The sequence below is a fragment of the Eubalaena glacialis genome, chromosome 19 (genome assembly GCF_028564815.1).
Source record: "Eubalaena glacialis isolate mEubGla1 chromosome 19, mEubGla1.1.hap2.+ XY, whole genome shotgun sequence".
NCBI classification, from domain to species: Eukaryota; Metazoa; Chordata; class Mammalia; order Artiodactyla; family Balaenidae; genus Eubalaena; species Eubalaena glacialis.
This window is the reverse complement of record NC_083734.1, coordinates 43436217-43453224: the sequence shown is the minus strand read 5'-3', so window position 1 is coordinate 43453224 and position 17008 is coordinate 43436217. Positions and strand designations below refer to the sequence as shown.

Here is a 17008-nt window from a genome sequence, read left to right as displayed (position 1 = left end):
GTGAGCTGTAATTCACTCACTCCTGTCCCCCCCAAAACGGTGTCCAGGTTTTTTACAAACAATGGCGTAATAAACCTCCCTGAACATAAGCCTGGTGAACTTTTACAAATATACCCTTAGGGGAAATTTTAGCCGTGGGATTGCTGGGTGAAAGGGTAGATCCATTTTCTCTTTTGATAGCTCTTGCCAAATTTTCATTCAGAGTGAATTGAAATTATATCTTTGCTTTAAAATACTCTAATCTCCCCCACAGAAGATGGTGGAGGGGAGAGAAGAAACAAGGATGGCCCCATTTTGACGGACATAGAGAACAGACTGGTGATTGCCAAGAGGGAGGGGGTTGGGGGAGGGGTGGAGTGGGGGTGTGGGGTTAGCAGATGTCAGCTATTATATACAGAATGGATAAAAAACAAGGTCCTACTGTAGAGCACAGGGAACTATATTCAGTATCCTGTGATAAACCATAATGGAAAAGAATATTTTAAAAAGAATATATATATGTATAAATGAATCACTTTGCTGCACAGCAGAAATTAACACATTGTAAATCAACTATACTTTGATTAAAAAAATATTGAAAAGAGAAAAAAAAGGAATGGCAGCATGTTGACGATTATTGAAACTGAGTGATGGGCATATGGGAGTTTGTTCTGCCATTCTCTCTACTTCTGTGTATATTTGAAATTGCCATAGTTTTAAAAAAAGGTCACGGGCAGCCCCAGGGCCCTGTACCAGTCATGGATCTTCACCTCCAAGTCTTCCTGAAAAGTTCTACAAATTTTCGTTCCCAGCCACCATGAATGAGAATAACTCCTCCCTCCACCTACCCACACCCATCAGCACTGAGTCTCATCAAGCTTTGAAGTTTGTTGTTGTTTTCCAAGTTTTGTCTTTTTGATAGTTGAAAAAGTCCTCTCTATTGCTTCAGTTACCATTTCTTTAATCATGAGTAAGACTGACTATCCTTCCCTAAATTTTTTGGTCCCTTCTTGTTTGGTTGGTTTTTTTAATTTAATTTTTATTTTATATTGGAGTAGAGTTGATTTACAATGTTGTGTTAGTTTCAGGTGTACAGCAAAGTGATTTGGTTATACATAAACATATATCCATTCTTTTTCAGATTCTTCTCCCATATAGGTATTATAGAATATTGAGTAGAGTTCCCTGTGCTATACAGTAGTAAGTCCTTGTTGATTATCTACTTTATATATAGAAGTGTGTATCTGTTAACCCCAAACTCTAGTTTGTCCCTCCCCCCTACATTTCCCCTTTGGTAACCATAAGTGTGTTTTCAAAGTCTGTTTCTGTTTTCTAAATAAGTTCATTTGTATCATTTTTTTTTTAATATGGAATGCTTCACGAATTTGGGTGTCATTTTTGCCCAGGGGCCATGCTAATCTTCTATTGTTCCAGTTTTAGTACATGTGCTGCCAAACCCAGCACCCTTCTTGTTTTTTATGAACCAGCTCTTCCTAGTCTTCACCATTTTTTTTTTTTTCTGTGGGATCTTGTCCCTCCTGACTTGTGTGAGCTTTTGGTCAACGTGGGAAGGAGGCCTTTCCCACATGGGTTGCAATGTCTTTTCCCAGCTGACCACTGGTCTTCCAACTTTGTTTACAGTGTTTTTTTCCCCAGACAAAACGATTTCCCTTAGGTCACATTTGCTAATTTTTTCTTTTATGCCTCTGGGCATCAGGTAGTTTGAAGAAGCGCTCACTTTGGTGGCGATGTGAAAGCCGGAAGGGGGCCAAAGGCCAGCTCCGGGGCTAAAGGGATGGCCTGGGAGAGAGATGATGAGGGCAAGGATGGGACACAGTGGCCGACAGGGAGATGGGCCTAAGCAGGGGAGGCATCAGGATGACTCTGCATTTTCGGGGTTGAGCAGATGGGCAGGTAATATGCCACTGACTGGGTCCGAGAAGCCAGAGAGAAAAGCGGGGTTCAGAGGAAGAAACCAATTCACTGACCTCAAAGCACGTACCACCCTGTGTGGTCACACCTATTTCCTGTCTCCTCCTCTACTCAGCCAGGGACCCTGCCTCCTTTCTGCCCCCAGGAACAGACATAGCAAATGGTGCTTGATAACTGCAGAAATGAATGAATACGTGAATGACCTGAGTTCGAGGTGCCTCTGCCTGGGTGGAGATGCCAGGGTGTGGAAGGAGGCACTCACAAATGAAGGGACTTTCTCCTCCATAATCCCCCACCACCACCACCACCACCAAGGGATTGATGGGGCTGCCACCTCGTCTGAGTCAGCTGGACCTGGCTGGGCCCACCAACCGGCCACGTGGAAGCCTGTCACGCTTTGTGGCAGAAGACAAAGGGCTGCATTTGGTCCTGAAAACTCTAGCATCCACGGGCTTGGTGGATGTGGCAGCTGGGGAAGCCTCCTGGGCACCAGGCGAGGAAGTCCTCCACCTAGTGGCCAGCGAGGGAAGCGGGGAGACTCCCGAGGCAGAGCCCGGGGACTAGTTCCTTGGGGAACGTTCTAGAAAAGCTGGCTGGCCTCGAGGAAGACTTCCAGGGCAGGTTAGGAGAGCCAGTCGCGTTTCTGGGTTGATTTCAAGGTCGCCACCTGGAGACAGGGGATGCAAACACTGACCGGACAGCATCTGACCAGGGAGCAGAGGAAAGGGAGAAGGAGGACACTCGTGGGGCTCCCACCTCAGGTGGTCGTCTCTTCTCACCCTTCTGCTCCGTAGCCCCCAAGGGGGAAGCCAGAATGCTTCCATCAGGACTGCAGGCCCGGGCGCTTTCCAAGAATGATCTGATCCTAGTTAAACCCCGGGCTCAAGACCGCGCCGAGTGGAGCCTCAAATCTGTAGCGGGAGCGCCCTCTGCTGGCCGCCCTGGGTCGTGCGCCTCTGCCAAGCAGTCCTGGGAGGTGGCACCTGCGACTAGCGGAGGGACCACGGGACTCAAGACATCCTCCACCTGCGCTTCACACCGGCGCCTTCTCCAGGGGCCTGGCTCCTCCTCACCGTCTTCAGCTCCTCTCCCTGTAGTCCCATGACCCCCGTAGCACCAGGGGCCCCGGCTGGGCCATTGCGTCCATTCCAGGCCAATGGACATGAAATTCCTTGTTGAAGCTGGCCTGTGCATTGCATTATGTCTCTCCCCTCGTTCTCCATCTCCAAAAAACCTCTCCCTGCCTCTGGCACAAAGCCCTCCTCCGGCAACCCCGTTCTTAGACCTTTCTATTAAATGGCTCACCCTAAAGGTACTTCTTACCGAGACTCCCCCAGCCCTGAGTGGAAGGGTCCCCGAGGACCCCCTTCGTGAGGACCACCCCCTTCCTGCCTCCAGCTCCCTGGGGCAGCAGCTGCTGTGGGCTGGCTCCTGCTGGAGCGCCCCACACAGAGTATGGCACCTGCTCCCTTCACAATAGATGGATCACGTCTGCGTGCAAAGCTCTGTGAGTGCCTGGTGTGCACATGTGTCCGGGCGTGCCTTGCGCGTGCGTGCACAGCGAGTACGTGCACCTCTGTGGGGTCTGCAGAGTGACCTGGCGGGGGCGCCTACCCAGGCGGCGGCGACGCGGAGAGGGAGGAGGCCGGCGTCCCGCGCCCCCAGGAGGCAGCACTGAGCCGCTCTGGCCCCGCTGGCAGCCTGACAGGCAGAAAGAGGCCTGTGTCTCACCCACGGGGCCTGGAGAGAAGTGCTTCAGATCTGCAAAGAGAGCAAGGGATTAACAGCACAGAATCCACACTGCAGGTCGGGGTGAGATGGGAGGGGGTGCTGTCAACGTTTCTAAAATCGGGTGGTGGGTTCACAGGTGTTTGTTGTCTTAATTCTTAAATCCTACCCATATTTTGTAGATATTATTTTGAATCCATTTGGTGGTACTTTTTTTCTTTCTAATAAAGATTGACCTCAGCTCTCTCTAGAACAGGGAAAGACCCCTTGCCCCTCTGAGTCAACTTCTGGGGCAAACATGAGCCTGGCAGCTCCTAGGGTCTCCCCAGACTCCTGGGAGGGTTCCCTGGGGTTGACCTCCACCCTGGGGAAGGGGAGACCTGAGCTTCTACCACGGCCCTGGGTCCCCTGCCACCACCCTCCAGGATTAGCCACACCTTTACACACAGCTTACACGCACATTCACACGCCCATGGTCACATGCTCACAGACTGACATATTCACACACTCATACACTCGTGCATTTACACACTCACATTCACACTTTCCCACTCATACAACTTCATACCACACACTCACACGCATTCGTAGACTCTTACGCTCTCAGGCACATTCACATACACACACTCAGGCTCCCACCTTCACACGCTCACCCACAGCTTTCACATAGTCACACTCACACTCCTAGACTCACACAGTCGTAATCACAGATGCACACGAACTCACACACTCATAGATCCATACACACTCGCACAGAGTATATACACATTCACAGACACCCACACCCACACTCACAATCAGCTCTCACGCACATTCACGCAGACTCACACACATTCACACTCACAGACTTACACACCCTAATACCCACACGCCCATGCACACTCACCCGTGTCCACACCCTCACACATGCATACAGACGTGCACAGCCTCACACTGATTCACATTCACAGACTCACGCTCACACTTTTACACACTCATGGGCACTTTCACACACTCGTGGGCACTTTCACACACTCGTGGGCACTTTCACACTTGTGCACACTCACACAGCCTCTCACGGCTTGTCCTTTACCCACCCACTCACACAAAGCAGCCATTGCCATGCACACTGGCCCATTAACCTTGAGTCCTCCCCCTGGGGGGGTGGGGAGCTTCTACCCACCTTGCTCTCAGAGAGATTTCTGGAATCTGCCCAGGAGGCCCCAATCCCAAGGTAGAGGGATGTTTTTCCTCAGACTGGAGGGAGCAGAATCAGGGCCAGGATCACGTGACAGCCCTTTACAAGTCTGCAGGCCTCAGAGGAATTCCCCAAGCTGCCTGCACCCATTCACTAGTTCATCCTCTCACTCCCCGACCTCCGTGAGGGAGAGCCTGGGGACGTGGCAGGGGACACACATGACAGTGGGCCCTGGTCTTAGGGAGCTCGGTCCCCGGGGGAGGCACCAGACATCACAAGCTGGTTGACCAGGTGGGCCGTGGGAGCACCTAAGGGGGACCCCCGATGCAGCCCAAGAGGCAGGACAGCTGGGGCAGGGGTCTGAGCAGGGACCGGTATACATAAGGGTCACAGGTAGACACTAGCCTTCCTGGCAGGTGACTGGCATGTGCAAAAACCGGGAGGCCCCGGGGCCTGGCACCCTCAGGGAAGTGAGACGCCCCGGATGCGGGGGGTTGGCTGGGGAGGCCGAGATGGGAGCTGGGCCTGAGGAGGCGGGCAGGGGCCCGCAGTGGAAGGCCCTGTATGCTCTGCTAAGGAGCACGGCCTCTCTCTTGATGGCTACAGGGTTCCCTGATCAACCGTGAAGGACAGGCGAGGACAGAGCCTCTCTGCAGAGGCCAACAGTGTGTCCAGAAGCTCTGGGAATGGCAGGTGCCCTCATCCCCTATCCCAGGAGGAGAGTTGGCCCAGAAACTCCATCCACTGGTTCAGGGAACACCCCATAGGTGAGCCGTGTGCTTCCCTAACTCATCAGAACACGACCCCCGTGAGTGACAGAGTCTGTCTGTGCAGAGGGTCAGAAACAAACGTGCAAACCAAAAACCTGGGAATCTTCAGGAAAAGTGGCCAGCTTCTCCCAAGCAGCCTGGCCCAGCTGAGCCACTGGCTCTAGCCCAGCAAGGAGTGAGGGGGTGTGGGGATGCCCCACGGGAGGGAGCAGGGGCTGGGGAGGCCAGCGGAGCAGATCTGGGGACAGCATGGGGAAGGCACAGGGTCCCAGCTCCCCAGCCAACGCCCATTCCTGTATGAGGGAGGGTGGAGCTGCTCCAGCCTACATGTTCCAGCTGCTGCCGCACCCTTCCAACCTGTTCTCACCTGTTCCCACGGTTTCCCAGGCTGCCCCGGGCCCAGTTCGCAGTGCTAACTCCCAGAACCCTTCAGGGTTCAGAATCCAGCTAGAGAGACCCTGGTCTGAATGTCCAGAAATCCACCTCCACTGGGGCAACTGCCTCCCCCCAACACAAACATGTGCGCACACACACGCACACAGACACACACGCACACACACACTGAACCATCCTTAGCCCAAGGACACCAGGACACAGAGCGGGCTTTCAGGGGCTGAGGCACTTCCTTCCACTGCAAACAGCACCACTCCCAGGGCGAAGTGCTGCCCTAGAGGGTCCGCAGGAACAGGGTCACCCAGAACGCTGGCTCTAGGGCTCAGCCGTCGGAAGCTGGGGAGGGGGGAGCCTGAGCGGTGCTCAGTGATGGGCTAGATGGGGTAGGGGCTGTGCCCACCTGCTCCCCCCTCCCCTGGCCCAGGCCCCCTGGTCGCCTGGCACTCAGCCTGCTGCCTGTCCAAGTGACATGCTGAGTTGACATCTCAGCTTGTCCCCTGCCCCTCCTCCGACAGCCCCGGTGTCACCCTTCCCGACCTTCCATGCAGGACAGAATTCCCACGCCCACCCTGGGCGCTGGGCCAGGGCCCGTTGGTTCCCACCAAGGCCTGGAAAGTGGTTTCTGCAGCCCAAGCAGCCCTGGGCCTGCCCAGGAAACAGCCCGGCCCTGCCTGCTGCCGGGACATGACAGAGGCGACCAGCCCAGGCCCCACGGGCTGAACTCAGAACTGCTGAGGCTGCAGAACTGGGTGACTCGGGAAGGCAAGTGGCGCCTGGCAGCCATTCGCTGGAGCGAATGAAACGCTAGCTCCACCAGCAGCCCTCAGAGGAAGTGGGGAACCATGGACAGGGTCCCCAGATCCCAGATTTGAGGTTACCTCCCCTACCCCCAGGCAGGGGCCTGGCCTGACCCACAGAGGCTGATGGGGAAACTGCGGAGCTGGGGTGGAGGGTCCCCCGGTGGGGAGGGGGAGGTGGCCCAGCACAGCCCGTCTCAGTCTCAAGGTCACAGTCCGCCCACCAAGAGCCCAGGGGCCTCACATTCCCCCCGACCCCAGCCTGCACCCCACCCAGCAGGTAGGTAGGGGGGTCTGTCCTCCTTTGACAGGAGAGGAAACTGAGGCCCAGAGAGAGGAGGTGGACTGCGGGCAACGTTTCACAAAGGAGAGGTGGGGACTGACCTTGACCAACCCCTACATGGATCCCTAGCAGCCCCCTGCCCTGCAGAGAGCCCGGCGGGCATGCAGAGGAAGCAGGCAGGGGCAAGCTGTAGGCAGCCCCCAGAGCTGGAGCCCCCGTGGGCACAGGGCCCACTCAGAGCCTCCGCCCCAGCACCGCACCTGGCACCCAGGGTTCCAAGCTGCTGAGGACAAAGCCCTCCCTGAGAGACTGGGGGCTACAAACAGGATGAGCCCCCTGCTGCTTCCTGGCCTTGGAGGGGCCCTCGTCACCCCCCAGCTGTCAGAACACGCTTCGCCCTTCCACCAGCGCTTGCTGAGCCATGAGCAAGACCGAGGCCCAAACCGCAGATGGGCGGCATAAGCCTCAGCCTCCAGGTCTCCAAGCGCAGAGGCAAAGGGGGGGCCTGAGGAGGGGGTGAGCAGTGGGCACCCCAATGCCCGGGCCATGGTGGGGGGCTGGGGCTCCAGCAGGATCCCCCCCACCCCAGCCTGCGCCCCACTCAGCAGGTATGTGCAAGGCAAGCAGTTCCAACACCCCGGTCCAGGCGGGGTCCCTACAAGGCCAAGGCCATGGTGCTGAGCTGGCTCTGGGGCAGGCGGGGGCCTGGGCGGGGCCCAGGACTCCTAGCTTGGCCAAGCCCAGACGCACCCAGCTTGTGAGGAATGTGGATACCGCCCGGGCTGGTCCTGGGAAAGCTGCCACCCCGTAGCTCCTGCCCGGCCCTGACTCAGCCTCGGTGGGCCGTGGGCGTGGAAGATGCAGCCTCAGCAGGACCCAGTCTCCCCGGCCCCACCCTCCCCTCTGGTCCCCCGGGGATTGAAGCAGGGTACAGGGCCTAACAGAGGGGCCGAGAGCCGGGACGGCACACACCGGGTCTCAGGACTTGGGAGACAGCAGGGACACAGATCTGACTTGCCCTTCCCTGCACTGCCCAGGGTCTGCCTGCCTCAGATTCCCCCAAACGTCAGAGAGCTGGCACTCTAAACACAGTGGTCTGGCCCATAGGACCCAAGCCCTCTAGCACGGGCATCTCACGTCCCTGAGTCTCAGTTTCCTCATCCATAAAGGGGGGCCAATGATGGTTCCTCCCCACAGAGCCAGGCAGACGTGGTGGGAGAAGTTTCTGCTTAACCTGCAAGCATTGGACAAGCAGTTTCAATTGATCACAGCTCTGACCAGGCCTGGTAACTTGGGGAAGGGCCCATCAGCTCTGGGGTGGTACCCCCAACCCAGGGAAGAGAAGCAGAAAGACCCTCAGGTTCCATCACTCCCTAAGCGGCAGAGGCATTCACCAGGGAGGCCCGGTGAGCCCCGTGCCCCAGAGCTGAGTGACTCCAGCTGTCCTCTGTCTCTGTCACCCATATGGATGTTCCCAAACTCCCCAGGACAGAGGCTGGGCCTCCCCCCTCAGACCCAGAGTTCCCAAGGTCTGGGGCCATGTTCCTCCCTGACGGGGGCTCCCCAGGGACAGAGACCCTGTCTGCCTGTATCGCCCCACAATCCCAAGCCCTGGGCCACAGAAACCAAAGGCCAGTGAAGGTCAGAAAAACTGTCCTTCCCCTCTCCAGCGCCATCCCAGCTTCCCCAGGCCCTGTCCCCCTCTGCTCACCCACCCAAGCAGCCCCCAAACATGAGGGTGGAACGGCTTCCCAGTGCCGCTGCCCCAACCTGGGGGCTGGTGAACGTCCCACCCCTCCCCTGCTGGGGAAGGAGGCCCTGCTGCCCCCCAGCCAGAACAGAAGGACCCTCTCATACCCTCCCTCCCTGAGCCCTTCCCACAGCCCAGCTGGCCCAGGAGGGCTCTCTTGCTTAGACCCACACTTCTCCCTGTGATCTACCTGGCCCATCTCCGCCTTCCACGCGCTACCAAGTCTGAAGGGCTGAGGTTGGGGCCACAGCATCCAAGGCTGCTGGGACAACAGCCCTGGCTCCCCTGAGCTTGAGAAGGGAGGGAAGGGTCTCTAGGCCCAGGGACCCTACTGCCCCCTCCTCCCACCCCCCCTGCCTCCCCCTTCCCCCAGCCAGGCTTCTCCCCGGCCAGGCATGAAAGCCCAGGTTTGGGTGTGACCTTGGCAGGGCAAAGAGTCTGTATTGTTGGGTGTTGTGCCTCCATTACCAAGGAGAGGCTGGGGCTGGCTCCCTGCCATGTTTGGGCCCCAGGCTGAATGCATGGGTGGGGAGGGAAGGCAGAGGATTTGGGGTGTGAGCTCAGTCCCCGCTCCCAGGGCCTGAGGGCAGGGAGGGCCGGCTGGGACTTGAAGCCACCTGGGCTGATTCAGACTTGCTCCCGCCCTACCTTTCTGCCAGCTCTGGGAGGCACCAGGCCAGGTGGAACCGGGCGAGGGAAGGGCTGGCTCCCCTGCTGCTCAGATGGGGGCAGGGGCCCCCCGCACAGCAGGCACTGCCATGTCCCGACCCCCAGGACTGACTTTGCACCACCCAGGACTCAGGCCACCTGGGAGAGGGTCCCAGGACTCCAGGTCAAGTCACCACCCCTCTTCGACCTCAGTTTCCCCATCTGTAAAGTGTCAGGAGCTGGCCTGGGTGGTCCCTGAGAAGCCTCCCTAGTTCTGTTTGCCCACCATGAGCTGGGCCGGCTTGAGCCGGGAGGGGGAGGAGCAGGGCGGTGGGAAGGGGATCGCGGCCGGCTGGATTTCCGCAGGCCGCTGCCCATCCTGGAGCTGGCACACCTGAGTGCCTACAAGTGGCTGAGGGCAGGAGCCCAGGGCTGTGGCCAGGAATGGTGTCAGAGGGGAGGGAGCCTCCCTGTCCTCTCGCCCGACGGCTAGGGCTACCCTTTCTCCCTCTCCCAGCAATGGCCAAGCAACAGCTGAAAGAATCTCGGCCTGACCTCCGGTGACTCCTCACCAGCCCCCTGCCCCTCAGACAAAAGGCAGCTTCAATCGTTAGAACATGCGTTGAGCACTGACTGTGTGTCCGACTCTGTGCTCAAGGCTGGGAGGCCGGACCGAGGCCCCATCCCAGCGCCAGGGACACAGCCATGGTGCAGGAGGCTACGGGCATCATGGAGCAGCCCATGGGGACAGAGCAGGGCAGGCTTGGGGGGGAGGGGGAGGGGGAGGGGGAGCTGAGGCAGAGGAAGGAGGGGAAGGGACTTAGGGATGCGGAGAGTCAGCAGCGCCGCCAAGAACACGATGAGTGTGGGCATTTGCGGGTGGGGGTGTGGAGGTGAGGCCAAGAGATCACCAGGCAGACGGAGAGCTGGTCTCCGAGGGCCCTGTGACCAGGCTGAGACACTGAGAATGGGGGTCATCGCAGGGGGAGGGGAAGGACCTGGCCCCAGGAGGTAGGGACCCACCTCCCCACAAGCAGACACCATCTCTGGGCCCTGACCGAGGCTCTAGACACCCCCCGGAAATCCCGAAACCTAGGTCTTTGCTTTGGATAAACACATGAGCCAAGGCCCAACTAATCCAGACCTGCCCTCCAAAGCCTTAAGTTGGCAAAACAGAGAGAAAAGAGGCCCGTTCGTGCAAGTGCGCCAGCTGCTGGACCACTGGGCTGCTGGGGGTGGGACATCCACAGGGCTGACGTGGCTGGAAGCAGAGGGTCCTGGGCAGGGACGGCCCCAGGCTGGAAGGGGAGCCAGCGACTCCACTCAAATGCCCGCGGGGCTAGGCTCCCAGGTGTGGACACTGCAGGGGGCTGGGCCCCCAGGGAATGGAGGCCCCCGGGAGCAGCTGTCCCCATTTGCTGCTGGCACAGAGAATCCCAAAGAGGCCAGACCTCTGCCTGCCTGCTCAGGAAGCTGGAACGCAGGATTTGATTGGGAGGCCTCTGATCTTTTTTTTTTTTTTTTTTTTTAATTTATTTATTTTTGGCTGCATTGGGTCTTCGCTGCTGCGCGCGGGCTTTCTCTAGTCGTGGCGAGCGGGGGCTACTCTTCCTTGTGGTGCGCGGGATTCTCACTGCAGTGGCTTCTCTTGTTGTGGAGCACGGGCTCTAGGCGCGCAGGCTTCAGTAGTTGTAGCACGTGGGCTCAGTAGTTGTGGCACACGGGCTTAGCTGCTCCGCAGCATGTGGGATCTTCCCGGACCAGAGCTCGAACCTGTGTCCCCTGCATCGGCAGGCAGATTCTTAACCACTGCGCCACCAGGGAAGCCCCGGGAGGCCTCTGATCTTTTAAATGTAGACACTGATTCCAAAATAACACCCCAGGCAGGTCAAACACGTGCACGAGAGAGCCTCAGAGTTCTGGGGGCCTGAGGGACAATGGAACAAAATGGCCCCCTTGACAAAGGAGTCAACTGAGGCCCATAGAAGCAGGACCAGGCCTGCAGACAGTTAGGACCAAGTCGGGCCAAAACCAAGGCCCCTGACTCTCCCATGCTCCCCCGGCACCTCCACCCACCTCCCAGAGGAACCCTGGGAAGAGCAGCACAGACCTCTCCACCCCCTCACCTGCCCCCGCCATGCAGACCCACCCAGCTGAGGGGGAAGGGCCGTGTGGCCCCTCACTAGCCATCCCCCCTCCCCAGCAGGCCTTTGACCCTGCACTTCCGGCTCCCAAGGTCTCCCACACTCCTCAGACCCCACAGCTGCAAAATTGCTCTCCCACTCTACGGAAAAGGGAAACCGAGGCCAGAGAGGCCAGACCATTGCCCAAAGTTCCTCTATGACAAGTTCCAGACCGTGGGGAGGGGGCTCTGTGTCTGCTTGCAGTTCTCTGTAACTCAGGCACCACCAGGAGGCCCCAACTTGCAGGGCAGGGTGAGCAGGGGTGAGTCAGAGGCAGGGCCGGGCAGGTTCAGAGCAGCCTGAGCACAGAGCCAAGTGCAGAGAAGCCAGGCCTCAGCCTCCCCTGCTGGAGACTGAAGTGGGGACTAAGCAAGGGCCCAGGCACCCTTAGGGTCAGGGGTGAACGCACAAGGCAAGAGGAGGCTCCGACCCCGGCTAGAGGGAGCAGCGATGAGAGGCCAGGGTGCTGAGGGCCCAGAATGTCAGTGGTTCCCCACACCAGGGGCCCCTCTCTCTCCTCTGGCACTTTCTGCTGTCCCATCCCTTAGCCCACTTCTAACCCTGGGCCACAGCCAGGTGTTTTAATGCTGGCCTTTGCAGGGCGGTGAGAGGGAGTAAGGAGAAATACCACCATACACATGTTGTCTGGTGCCCCAGGGCCTCGTGGGCCAGCCCAGGGATGTTGAGGAACCACAGTCATGCTGAGATGTTCAGCGCCTGCTCCGTGCCAGGTCCCAGGCCAGGAGACACATCAGGCTTGGGCCTGATGTCAGGGTGTCCCAGCCCAAGGGGAGAAGAGGGCAAGAGAAAACTGAAATGCAACGGAGCAGCCAGGGCCTTATCAGCTGCAAAGGGCAGGCAGCGGGAGAGAAGCGTTCCTAGCAGCTCATGTGCACAGGATTCATCTCGGCATTCAACCTGGTCTTTTTTCAACTTTGTATACAGAAAAATGCACGTACGGAGCAGTAGTTCATAAAGTGATCCCTCCATGTGCTATTATTACACATTAAAATTACCTGTTAAGATATGAAAATGCAAATGGATCTTAATGAAAACTTTCCTTTTTTAAGGACATGTGAAAAGCAAAGTTGGAGGATTTAGAATGCTACAATTTAGTTCCTGAAATTCAGACATATTTTGAATATAAATGATCTGAGGGACAGACATAGTGTAGGCGCTTGGTCCAGAAAGTGAATTTTTATAATTCATATTATCGCCATACTTCTTACATAGCAAATACAAAATAAATGTTGAGTAAATCAGAAGAAAGAAAGAAAGAAAAAAAGGAAGGAAAGAAGGAAGGAAGGAAGGAAGGAAGAAAGAAAGAAAGAAAGAAAGAAAGAAAAGAAAGAAAGGAAAGAAAGAAAGAAAGGAAAGAAAGAAAGAAAGAAAGAAAGAAAGAAAGAAAGAAAGAAAGAAAGAAAGAAAGAAAGAAAGAAAGAAAGAAAGAAAGAAAGAGAAAGAAAGAAAGAAAGAAAGAAAAGAAAGAAAGAAAGAAAGAAAAAAAGAAAAATGCATGTGTAATCCCTGTGCAGCTCGGTGAATTTTCACAAAGTGAAACCAGCACCCATATAACCAACACCCAGATCACAAAGTGACTTGAGCATCTCCCAGAGCACCCCCCCCTACCCCGTGCTCCCTTCCAGGTACTAACCATCCCCCAGGGGGACCATTACATCTAACAGCAGAGACTCATAGGACCTGCTTTCGTGCTTTATATAATTGGACTCATAACACAGCTCCTTTTATGTCTCCTTGCTGAACATTACGTCTGCAAGGTTCTCTCACTGCTGGAGAGAATCCTGTTGTGTGAACAGACGTGTAGGATGGTGACAGGGACGTGGGAAAGGACATTCCAGGCGGGGGAACTTGGGGGACGAAGGCAGGGAGGTGAGAAACAGCCCAGCCCCCAACCTTGCTCCCACAGCAAGTATCTGGAGCTTGGAGGACCTCGCAGGTGCCCCTCCTAACCCAAAGAGGGTCACTGCTTAACGCCAGACCAGCTCCCAGGATGGGCATCAGCCAGGACCCAGGCCTGAGTCTGCAGCCCAAGGCCTCCCCAAAACCCACGGCTCTGTGTCCTGTCCACCGCCTCCCAAATCCAGTCTGCTCCCCTCCCCCACCACCATGTAATCTGCAAGAAGAGGAAAGGCACCAGAGAGACTTGCTCATTGTATGCAAATAATATGCAAATGAACTAGACTCCCTGGGTCAACTTGGACAGTGGCCAGAGCAAGGGGACAGCCAGACCTTCAAACTCCAAAGGGATAGACCACCCCCTAGCCCTGTCTCAGTCCTCGCACTAGTTCCTAGCATACATAGCCCCCACCTCCAAACCTTCATCCCGAAGCTCCAGCCTCCTGCTCTTCCCTGCACCTACTGGTTCAACTTTGAGTCACAAGGGGGCTGCAGGATGGAGGCCTTGAGGTGGGCTCAGCCCCTGCCTTCCAGGAGCTCACAGTCTATCTGGGAAGTGGACACAGACACAGCCACCACTCCCCAGTAAAGAGCCGGGCTCAGGACAGCGCTTCTCAGCCTTGAAATTACCTGGGGACTTGGGAACTCAGTAGTTCTGGGTGTGGCCTGAGAGTCTGCGTTTCTGGCCAGCTCCCAGGGGATACTGATGTTCCCGGTCCCAGGCCACTCTGCAAGCACCCAGGAGTATAGATGTGTGTGCACAATGCCCCTGGGAACACGAAGGGGGCTGGGAGAAAAGCAGGTAAAAGAGCGGTTAGGAACCAGCAGGCCAGGATCAAATCTCAGCCCTGTCCTGATTTGCAGTGGTCACGTGTCTCCCCAACCCAGAGCTCGGGGTCCTGAGCTGAAAGATGCCCACGGATAACAATTGCCCCCACCTCACCAGGTTCCCGAGGCTTCAGTGAGACAGGACTTGTCAAGGGCCTCCGTGAAGCCTAGCACATTGCAAGTGCTTGATAATTGGGAGACATTTAAAAAAAAACAATCCAAGGTTGACTAGGAAAGTGCATGGGGAAGATTTTGGGGTGAAGGAAATGTTCTCTATCTTGATTGGGGTGGTGGTCCTTTGGGTGCACGCATTTGTCAAAACTCGTGAACTCTGGGACCTCCCTGGTGGTCCAGTGTTTAAGAATCCCTCTTGCAATGCAGGGGACGCCAGTTTGATCCCTGGTCGGGGAACTAAAATCTCACGTGCCACAGGGCAACTAAATACACGCACCACAACTAGGGAGAAGCCCACACACTGCAACGAAGACGCCGCGTGCCGCAACTAAGACCCTACACAGCCAAAAAATAAATAAATAAATAAACTCATGGACTCTGCACTTAAAATGGGTGAATACTTCAATACCTCAATTAAAGTTGAATTTTTACAAAGAGAGCGATGAGATTGGGACTTGCAAGGTAAAAAGGACAGGGGTTTCATTAGAAAGAGAGAACTGCCCAGGTGGAGGCATGGAGGTGGGAAAATGCAGCCACAGGAAGAAGGGGAGGAGACAGGTCTCCCTCACTGAGCACTTCTGTGAGGGGTGGAGGAGAGCCAAGGCCAAAACTGGGAGGAGAGCGTCCTGACCCCCTCCAAGGGCTGCTGGAGACCAGGGTCCATGGAGCCCCTGCTGAGTGTTTCTGGGTGGCTGACATCAGTGACCCCCTCATTGAGCACCTACTGTACGACAAGCACTGGTTTGGGACTTCACCTAGATCAGGGCTCACCTGATCCCTTCCCAAGAACTAAAATAGTTTTTACATTTTTAAGTAGTTTTTTAAAAAAGTAAAAGAACAACATTTTGTGACATGAGAAAATTGTACAAAATTCAAATTTCGATGTCCAATAGTAAAGATTTATTGGAACATGGCCACGCCCATTTTTCCATGGGTTGTTTCACACTCCAAGGACAGAGTTGAGTAGTTGTGACAGAGACCAAATGGCCAGCAAAACCTAAAATATTTACCATCTGGCCCTTTACAAAAAAGTTTGCCTCTTAAGCCTATAAAGTAGAGGTTAAGACCGCACTGTACGAATGAGGAAGAATGAGGGTGCTACGCAGCCTTCCTCCGTTGCTGAGGTTCGGACCTGCCCCCAACTCCAGGCAGGGCTGACCCCGCCTCCTTAGCCCTGCTGGCAAACCCGACCCACCTCCGAGCACCCGGAAGAGCAGCAGTGCCCCCTGCCGGCGGTCGGAGGTTGGACGGCGCGCGCCGAGCCCCGACTCTTGGCGTCTGCCGCCACCTGGTGGCCTTCTTCGGAAGTGCAGCCAGGGGCCCAGGCGGACGAGGTCTGAGGGAAGGCGGGTCCCGTGCAGATAGATGTAGCAATGACCGAGGCCAACCGGCAAACTATTCAGGCAGAGATTGAAGCCTTCAAGCTAGTGTCCACTGAAAACGTTTCACTTCGTTCCTGCTTATTTGATGGGTGAGAATACATGTGACAGTGCCTAGCGGGATGCCTAGATGCTTAAAAACGTCAGGTGTTGACTGTGGCTGTCAGTCTCCACTTCCTGCGGGGGTGGGGGTGTGGGGGGAACAAGAGCTGCGGCCAGAGGATGATTGGAAGGGACTTGAAAGATCTTGAACTGACCCAAGTCCCCCAACCATGCATTGGGCTTTGCATGCTTCTTTCATTTTTTCTTACCTTCATTCATTATTCATTCATTCTTCCAAGAAAACTTTCTTGAGCACCAAACGAGGCAATGCCCTGATAACAAGACAGTGTCCTTGCCACGTGCATCTGACAGTCCAGTGGGAAAGGCTATTACCCGATAATTTCAGTAAGGCATGAGGAGCCATATCTAGGGGGAGCGGAGAAGCCTAAACCAGCAGAGCAGCACACAAGGCTTTGGGGAAGGCTTGAAGTGGCCCGAAGATGGGTGAGTGCATGTGCAAAGGCCCAGAGGTGAGTGTGCCCAGCAAGTTGCTGAAAGAAGTCCTGAGAGGCAGGAACACAGAGAGCAGCCGGGCAAGGACACAAGACGAGGCTGGAGGGAGAAGCGGACTGTGCCAGGCAGAGCCTCCAATGCTGGGTGAATGCACATGGTCAACGGGCAGCCCCTGCAATGTCTGGGAAGAGGCAGGGCACTTCTGCTCCTCAGGCTCACCCATTCCATGACTGGGCAGTTCTGATCGCTGGAAAGTTATTCATTCTGAGGTGAAGTAGCCAGCTGTAAGCTCCCCCTGCCTACAGACTCCTGTCCCGCTCAGGACATGCACAGGTGGAGTGGCCTCCCTGCCCCCAAGACAGCCTCTCACCCCCTCACAGCCTCACTGGCTGTTCCCTGACAGAGGCAGCCTCACAGGGCAGGTGGGAGGGCGCTCTGGAACCAGGCTCCAGGTGCAAATCCCAGCTCATCCCCTTAATGGCTGTGTAACCCTGGGCCTCTTACCTAACCTGTCT

The 17008-nt window shown here is 56.1% G+C and overlaps 1 non-coding gene across 1 annotated transcript; it reads right to left on the bottom strand.

Moving 5' to 3' along the window:
* Positions 1–1340: 1340 nt before the first annotated feature.
* On the bottom strand, positions 1341–1443 carry LOC133081047 (U6 spliceosomal RNA). The gene has a single exon (XR_009698717.1). It is a non-coding gene; the product is annotated as a U6 spliceosomal RNA (small nuclear RNA).
* Between the last annotated feature and the right edge of the window lie 15565 nt (positions 1444–17008).